This window comes from Triticum dicoccoides, chromosome 4A, assembly GCF_002162155.2.
Source record: "Triticum dicoccoides isolate Atlit2015 ecotype Zavitan chromosome 4A, WEW_v2.0, whole genome shotgun sequence".
Classification (NCBI taxonomy): domain Eukaryota; kingdom Viridiplantae; phylum Streptophyta; class Magnoliopsida; order Poales; family Poaceae; genus Triticum; species Triticum dicoccoides.
Genome location: NC_041386.1, coordinates 602340817 through 602349475, shown reverse-complemented (window position 1 = coordinate 602349475; position 8659 = coordinate 602340817).

Genomic DNA, 8659 nt, shown 5'->3' with positions numbered 1-8659 from the left:
TAATTTACAATTATTTTTACATTGCCTCCGCGTTCTTCGAAAAGGAGGGTCGACCACTGACCTCCGCTTCAGTTCGTGCACATATCCTTATATATTATTGATTACTCAACAATGCCAATCAAATTATATCATCAATACAAAAAATGGCTCAAGGAGAAACTACAAACTGATGCCATCAAAAAGGGATCTGACTGGCGACAATATCCCTACAATTCTACCCTAAACCCATAACACCGAAAAATGAACAAGCACACAACTCCTAGAGAACGCCTTCAGGAAGCATTTTCCGCACATGCACTGATGTTGACAGGTCCAGCCAAAGGTCGAACACGGGATTTTCATCCTCGAAGTCAAGCTTCGAGCCGGCACTTTCAACATGGACAGGACGCAAGCATGTCAACATTCCCTGATGATCTTTGGCAGCTATGAGGGAAGAAGAGAGGGAAGTGGAGGGGTGGTGGCGACTAGGGTTTTGGAGAGGGGACGGGCACCTCTTTGTCTGTCCACTAAGTCCCAGTGGGTCCTTCACCTTGTGTCCTCGTATGGGACAATTTGATACTTGTGATGTCCCACACATGTGAACCCACAATGTTCTATGGTTAATCAAATGCGACTCATAGTTGATGGCATCTTGTAAAGTAAAGTAATCCCGCTATTTGGAATCTTTCCGGGAAAGGACCATGATGGATCCTGATGTTCTGAAGATATTAGGTTATCCTAATCGAAATTAAAATTTAGGTACAGAAACAACATATATATCAAAATTAGAGACGTGAATACTTGACTATTCTTTGGCCGCGCGTCATAAAAAGTAGAGATTTCATTATTTTTTTCGGAAACACTAACGCCCACACGTGTGGCACTTCTCCAACTCGCTCACACGCATGGATCGTCGTCTAGTGCAATTTGCACGAATCTTGACACGAAAAGATGAATTTGGTGTGCCACGTAGGACGGGTCTGGTGTGTGGGCGTTGAAGAGTTTGCCCACACGCCCCGCACCTTGCTGTTTGCCTGCCTGTGTGGACGAACTAGTTTTTGCCCACACAGCCACCATCTAGTCCATGCGCGTGTGGGCAAACTGCTTTTCGCCCACACGACGACTCCTACGTTGTGGATGGCAACTGCAGTTACGCGAACGTGGCAACCAGGCAAACACACATGGCAACTATAATTCATTGCTAGACGGCAACTGCAGTCGCGCGTACGTGGCAACCAGATAAACACACATGACAACTGTGATTAACCATACATGGCAACTATGGTTGGACCACACGTGACAACTAGATAAACACACATGGCAACTACTGGTTGACCATATGTGGCAAGTAGTTAATCACATACGGCAACTACGGTTTGATTACATGCGGCAACTACCATAAATTAGACATGGCAACTATAGTTAACCAAAACAGATAGAGTTGCCATGTTTTTACAACTACACTTGCCATCCCGGATAACTACATCTGTCATCCCGGATGGCAACTAAATTGTTATCCCGAGGGTACCTAACGTAGCTGCGCTAGGACGTGTGGGCATTCTTGCTTCGTGCCACACGCGCGAGGTGAGGTGAGTAGTATTTGTTGGGCGTGTGGCACGAAGTAGCTGCGCCCACACGTGTGGGCAATTCTAATGTCCGCCCACACACAGCCCGTGTGGGCTGCCTCATACTCACGCCACACACGGTGTGTGGGCGGATGCCTAAGATACCACACGTGTGGCAGTTATCGACGTCCTATTTTTTTGTTGATGTACTAGTACATCTAGCCAATTAACATAGTACTGGTCAATATCATTTAGTATAACTTGTTGATTTTCGTGTTGAACTGACAGCTTACACATGCTTTCGTGGTTCGTGCATGAACGTGATTAGGGCATAGTTAAAACCTTGAGGCATGACCACTTTAACCCATTCACCTAATCGATGAATTTCTTAACAAATATACGAGTAGGACTGATCACTTTAACCAAGTTGCACGTGATGGCATCTAGAGATTTAAAGAGATCTATCCAACAACTTGGAAATTTTGGAGGAAATAACCATGCTCCATCTTGTTGTCCTGCAAACACTAGCAAATGCTGAATCAGACGAACCAAAGTAATGTATATGATTCTAGGAATATTAATTTGTAATTTATTTCGATTTCATCTCTTGTCTTCGTGAGGTATAACATTAATGCATGTGCTCCACGGAGTGTTCATTAGGTCTGCAGCATCAAAAGTAGAGACTCGTTGATTTTATGTCATTGCAGTCAATAAAGCAAATCAAAAATTTGATCAATGGTGCACAACCTTATTGAATAAAAAAGGGTCCGTGAAGCTTCACATGCTTTTCTGGTTTATGCAAGCTAACTTAGATGTATGAAAACTAAACTCCAGAGTCCTTGTATTTTCTTGTCGATGCCACACAACATTTCCAGGACACCTAAGCTTTCCGTCAATCCCATAGGCATGGCAGTGGCCTATCTCATTGGCTTTTTAGATGGTTTTGCGTAGAAAAGCATGAGCTCTGTCTCTGCTAGTATTTGTGTAAACTAGGTATCATCTCGGTCACTTGGAATGTTTGGGGACGATAACCAAGTTCAATAGCGATGTCGTTTGAACCCTAGGTTGTCTCTTAAGCCCGCGTCGTGACCAAGCGTTGATCCATGTGCAATTCACGTGGATTCGCAAGTGTTCTTTAGGCATGCAGCGTAAAAAGGAGAGACTTGACTAAATGTATAGGTCACTTCGGCCAACCGATATTTTGACCAATATTGTAGTACAGTAAAGTTTGTTGAACTGACAGTGTTCACATGCTTTTCTGGTCTGCAGAGATATTGAGCTCGATCCAGCCTTGGAGTTGCGCTTCCCGTTCAAACCAAAGAAGAACGTATCATGCTGCCTGCAGCTAATCAACATGGTGGACAGCTATATTGGCTTAAACACAGGGATCAACAAAAGGAAAGCAAAGGAATCATACCACCATTTTGCAGGCCTAACATAATTGTGGTGAAACAAAAAGGATTTAGTAGTTGGAAAGTTAAACTGCTATCTCTGGGTGGAAGGACATGGTACTATATATGACTTCCTTCATCTAGTTGCCGAAAGGAGTATTACATACTGATAAAAAGTAAAGCTGCTATCTCTGGGTGGAAGAACATGATTAGAAGGATTACTTCCGATCAAGATTTTTTTTTGGCAAGGAGATAGCGAGAGAAAGAAATATCGGTTGGCTACATGCAGTGTGTTTTGCCATCCCGAGGACCAAGACAGGTTAGGCATTCATGACCTTGAGGTTAAGAATAGGGCCCTCCTCGGTACATGGTTGTTCAAGTTATTGAAAATGGTGTATGGCAAATCCTCCTAAGGAGAAAATATGTGGGTTCAAAGGCGGTATCCAAAGTATACTGGAAGCCCGGGGACTCTCACTTTTGGGCGATACTAATGGCAACGAAGATATATTTCTTCCACTATGGTTCCTTCTTGATTAAGGATGGCTCAAAAATTAGATTCTGGAAGAATAAGTGTCTAGGTAATGCTACACTCCTGGAACATTATCCAACTTTATACAATATTGTGCGTCACAAGGGTGATACTATCGTCAAGGTTTTGAAATTATTTCCGCCAAATATAACGTTCAGAAGTGATTTAATTGGACCTAGATCCAATCGTGGAACATACTACTCCAGCGGTTAACCACAGTACAGTTGTCACAAGAGTCCGATGTATTTCATTGGAACCTACATGGGAATGGGCAATTCTTAGTGAAGTCTATGTATAGAGCTTTGATCCAGTCTGACGTGCCAGTTGACACTAGTAGAAAAAGGGCCATTTGTCCCGGTTCATAAGGCCCATCTGTCCTGGTTGGTAAACCGGGAGTAAAGGGTCGTTACTAATGCCTAGGCCTTTAGTCTCGGTTCTTATACTAACCGGGACAGATGGGCCTCCACGTGGACGGTGCTGCGAGCCCAGGCAGGAGGCCCTTTAGTCCCGGTTGGTGGCACCAACCGGGACCAATAGGCATCCACGCGTCAGCTGTTCAGGGGCTAGGGTTTTTGTTTTTTTTTTCTAAAAGGGGGGTGGATTTGGGGGTTTTGTATGGTTAATTAAGGTGTTTCATATATTGTGTTAGGTAGCTAATTAATTAATAGAGAGAAGTGTCCTCTCTTATCTCCGTGCTTGGTCGACGCTATGTACTATACATAGAGAGGCCCTCGACACGCTAGCTAGTAAGAAAATGAAGGAAACCATTAAGTACAGAAGTTCGTCCTGCATACCGAGAGAAGTGATCGACCTCTCCTTCTCCGAGAGATTGGTCGAACAACAAGTTTTCGTATTATCTATCTGATGCTACTGGCTACATACATATACAATATGTAAGATCTCTTACAATCCCCTAGCATTTGAACTCAACTTCCACATGGTATTCTCCGGCTTTATTGATGACGTGGTCAAGAAAGTATCCCACCAATTCCTCTTGAATTGCTTTCATGCGATCTTGTGGTAGGAGTTCATTCTGCATCTGCCACGTCTAATTTGAAGAAGTGGGTTAATACATATATATGAATGAAACTCAACAGAAATGATGGTGTAATAAAATGAAATAGTGAATATTATTGCTTAGGCACTTCATATTGTCTTTTAGAGTAGCCCCGCTTATTTTTCAAAGTCGCGTTGTAGATGAACTCGCACACGTAGTATCCACAGTAATCATTCCCTTGTTCCTGCCACAAGCACTTTACGAGAAATAGAGGTCAATCAAACTGATAATGAAGCATTATAAATGGCATTGATGAAAGTAGCTAGAATCAACGGGAGATGCGCGCAACTAGCTAGCTAGTAGTACTTACTTTCGGATATTTATATTGTAGCTCCTTCGGCAGTCTCGGAGCTTCTGCGGTGAACTGTTTCCAAACCCTGCAAGACAAAGAAAATAATTATTACTTGAGATATCAGGAAATGAACAAAAAGTTGTTGATATGGTGCGATAATGATCGATTGAACTTACTTGTTGAGCATTTTAGTCATGTCCGCATAGGTCTCGGGATCTTTTCGTCTCGAGTCTAAGACGGTTACTAGTCCCCACTCAAGCTTAATCTCCAGGAGAATATAGTGGAAGCTACGCACGCATGCATAACTCATCAATTACATTACTATAACCTCGCTCGAGTAATAAGGGAAACCGAATGCACACGACAGTAACACTCACTTGAAGTTGTAAGGAAAGAGTATTAAATCTTTGTTTTGATTTATTAACAATGATTTGAGCAAGTTGGCCTCGGCCTCTTCGACGTTCTTTGTAACCTGAAATTCATCTATGAGATTTGTGTTAATGAACCCAATATCATACATTTCTGCTTTTGCACTCGACGATCTTCAATATGCATAATACAGTGAGGATAATTATAAATGCATGCAATGAGAGAGCTGAGCTATATATAGAGACTTAATGACAAAAGTAGTACTTACAGACAGTAGCAAGTGACCGTTAATTTATCGAGGGCCTTTTGATTGAAGAACTGGAAGAACTCTTCAAATGGAACATGCAATAGATCAGTTCCAACGAGGTCGTGCTCCTCTTTAATTCTCAGATACAAAGTATTCGTCCCCCCAGACTCTCTGCAGGTTTTCATGTACCAATTATGGAATATTCGCATCATCGTTGTTAGAGATTTTTCATCTTTGACGAGAGGCTTCCCGTACTCGTATCTGTGTTCATCCACCTCCAAGAAATCATAATGTACATCATCGAGCAGGTAATCTCCAAGATTGCTATAACCGGGCACCATCCCTAGAGCATTAGCGACGATGTCGCTAGACACATTGAGCGGGGGGCACGATTGGTTTGCTTGTTCGCCGAGCTGGGCTATTTTTTTCCCAGCTACTCGTTCTTTTAACCTTTGATCACTGACAGTACTTCCCGACCGCTCCGCTTTGAGATATGCCTTTTCAGTAATGCGCTCGTAGTTGGTTTTTGGCGGAGACTTTGGTGGTTTCCTTAGGGCATCGATAGTGCGCTTTGCTTTCACCGGATCTACCTTCTCCTCCGGAGGTGGATGTCTCTTTGCTTTCAACCTTTCAAATAAGTCCTTCACTTCGGTCCGCACGATCTTCGCGTTTTCCTCTGCGGTCCTCTCGTACGGTAACTTCTCTAGAGGCTTGAGAGGTGGACCGTATCTGTATTGCCTCCCGCCTCTGGCTGTACTGCTAGACGCCGGAGCAGACGGAGCGGCTGTGGCTGTCTTCTTTCGTGCTTGCTTATGAGGCGGAGGAGAAGGACTATGACGCGCCGGAGCAGCCGGGCGGCGGTGGGTCTCTTCCGCCCTTGCTGGCGATGCGGAGAAGGAGGAGGCTAGTGGCTGCTCGGGCATGCCGGCGCAGGCGAAGAAGGAGGCGGAGTGCCGCCATGCGCCGGAGAAGGAGGCTGGGTGCCCTGATCATCACTCGTCGGAGGAGGAGGCGGTGGAGGAGGCGGAGTGCCCTGACTCGCCGGATGAGGAGGAGGAGGCGGAGGCATCCAGTTCGGAAGGTTGATGAGCTCCTTCCGCCATAGGCATGGAGTCTTCAGACAAGAACCCAGCCGAGTCTCCCCTTCACCCATAGGGTGGCTGGAGGTCCTCAAATCCTTCTGTGATTTCATCCACCATCACCCTAGCATATCCTTCTGGAATCGGCCGGCAGTGAAAAGTTGCGCCAGGTTCAGGAGGTGCAACAGAGCCAACAGCCGCCTTGACTTTCAATTCCATCCACTGCGTCATAAGGTGGCAATGCTGAGACTCCGTGATAGCATCTACGGGGTAGCTAGCAGGAGCCATGAAGACAGGCTCCTGAAGCAGCTTCGTGGAAGCCACACTGCTTCTCCGCCGAGATGGCGGGGTAGCTTCGGGTGTAGCTTCGGCAGGTCGCGTGCTGCGAACTGCCTCTCGTTCCTCTAGCGCTTGTACCCTTGCGTGCAGCGCCTGTAGTTGGGTCAACTCCTTTTTCTTCTTCCTCTCCCGGCGTTTGTAACCGCCTGCGTCAGGAAATCCAGCCTTCCATGAAAGGGAGCCTGGCGTGCCTCGTGTCCGTCCGGGGTGCTCAGGATTCCCGAGGGCCTCTGTGAGCTCATCATTCTCTCTGTCTGGAACGAACGTCCCTTGTTGCGACTTTTCGATATACTCCTGAAGCTTCTCGATGGGTGTGTTCAGCTGCTCGTTGGTCCAAACGCACTTCCCTGTTACAGGGTCCAATTTTCCCCCAACCCCGAAGAACCAAGTCTTGCAACGGTCTGGCCAACGTCGAGTCTCTAGTTCGATCCCTTTATCAATGACGTCATTCTCAGTCTTGTCCCACAACGGCCGGGCTTTCAGGTAGCCACCTGACCCCGTGCGATGGTGATGCTTCTTCTTTGCAGCATTTTTCTTGTTTGTTGCTCACATCTTCGCTGCTCTCTGAGATTTCTTTTTGGTGACAAATTCGGGCCACTGATCTTTGATCTTCTCAAATCGGCCGATGAATTCAGGAGTCTTGTCTTGGTCGACTAACGATGATTTCAGCTCATTCTTCCACCTCCGGAATAGCTCAGCCATCTTCTTAAGAGCATAAGCCTTGATCATTGGCTTTTTAACTGGATTCTCCGGATCCTCCTCTGGCGAGAAGGTGAAATTTTCCTGCAGGCAGTCCAAAGATCAGCTTTCTGCCTATCGCTGACATAAGACACCTGAGAGTCTTTGTCCTTAGGCTTCAACCATTGCTCGATGCTGATTGGGATCATGTCCCTCACTAGAACCCCGCACTGAGCATTAAATTTTTGCTTGGTCCGGAGGGGTTCAATCGGTTGGCCAGCGCGATCAATTTCGATGATCGTGTACCTTTCATCCGCGCGCAACTTTCTCTTCGGGCCTCGTCTCGTTACCGAAGTGTTACTCGATCCGGAGGGCTAGAAAAGAAGAAAAAGAAGAGAGTTAATATGTGTACATACCAAAAATAATTGATGCATCAATTAGCTATAGTCAGCACATGCTTAATTAATTAATATATATACCTGGCCGGACTCCGTTCGGTCACCGGAGCCTTCTTCTTCATCCTGTCCTTCCCCCTCAATTCGGTCACCGGAGCCGCCATCACGGTGTCCTTCGTCCTCCATTGTTTGATCATCGTCATAGCCTGCTTCTTCATCCTGTCTTTCAAGACCATCGGTGGATGTGTCGTTGAGAAACGACAAGACGGCATCACTTCCGTGTGCGATTATCTCCCCCAACACCGCTTCTTTTGCTTCGTCTCGGGGGTGCGGATCCATAATTTCTGCAAATATTTACAACATGGCAATTATTATTCAAACATGACAGATGGATATATTAGTGGCAAATGTTGAACTAGCTAGCTAAACACGATAAGGAATCATATTAGTGGCATGGCCTCGACGCTTCTCTAGGGTTTGGGGTGGCCTCGACAATGCTTCAAGGGTTTGGGGTGGCCTCAACAATGCTTCAAGGGTTTGGCGGGGTCGATGTCGTCGGGGCGGCAACTGCGAGATGAGAAGTGAAATTTCCACAAGTCCTGCTTATATACCAAGAGCATTGGTCCCGGTTCGTGGCACCAACCGGTACCAATGCCCCCCTTTAGTCCCGGTCGGTGCCACCAACCGTGACCAAAGGTCAGTTTTCGGCAGGCCAAAGGGCGGGAAGCGGCAGCCTTTG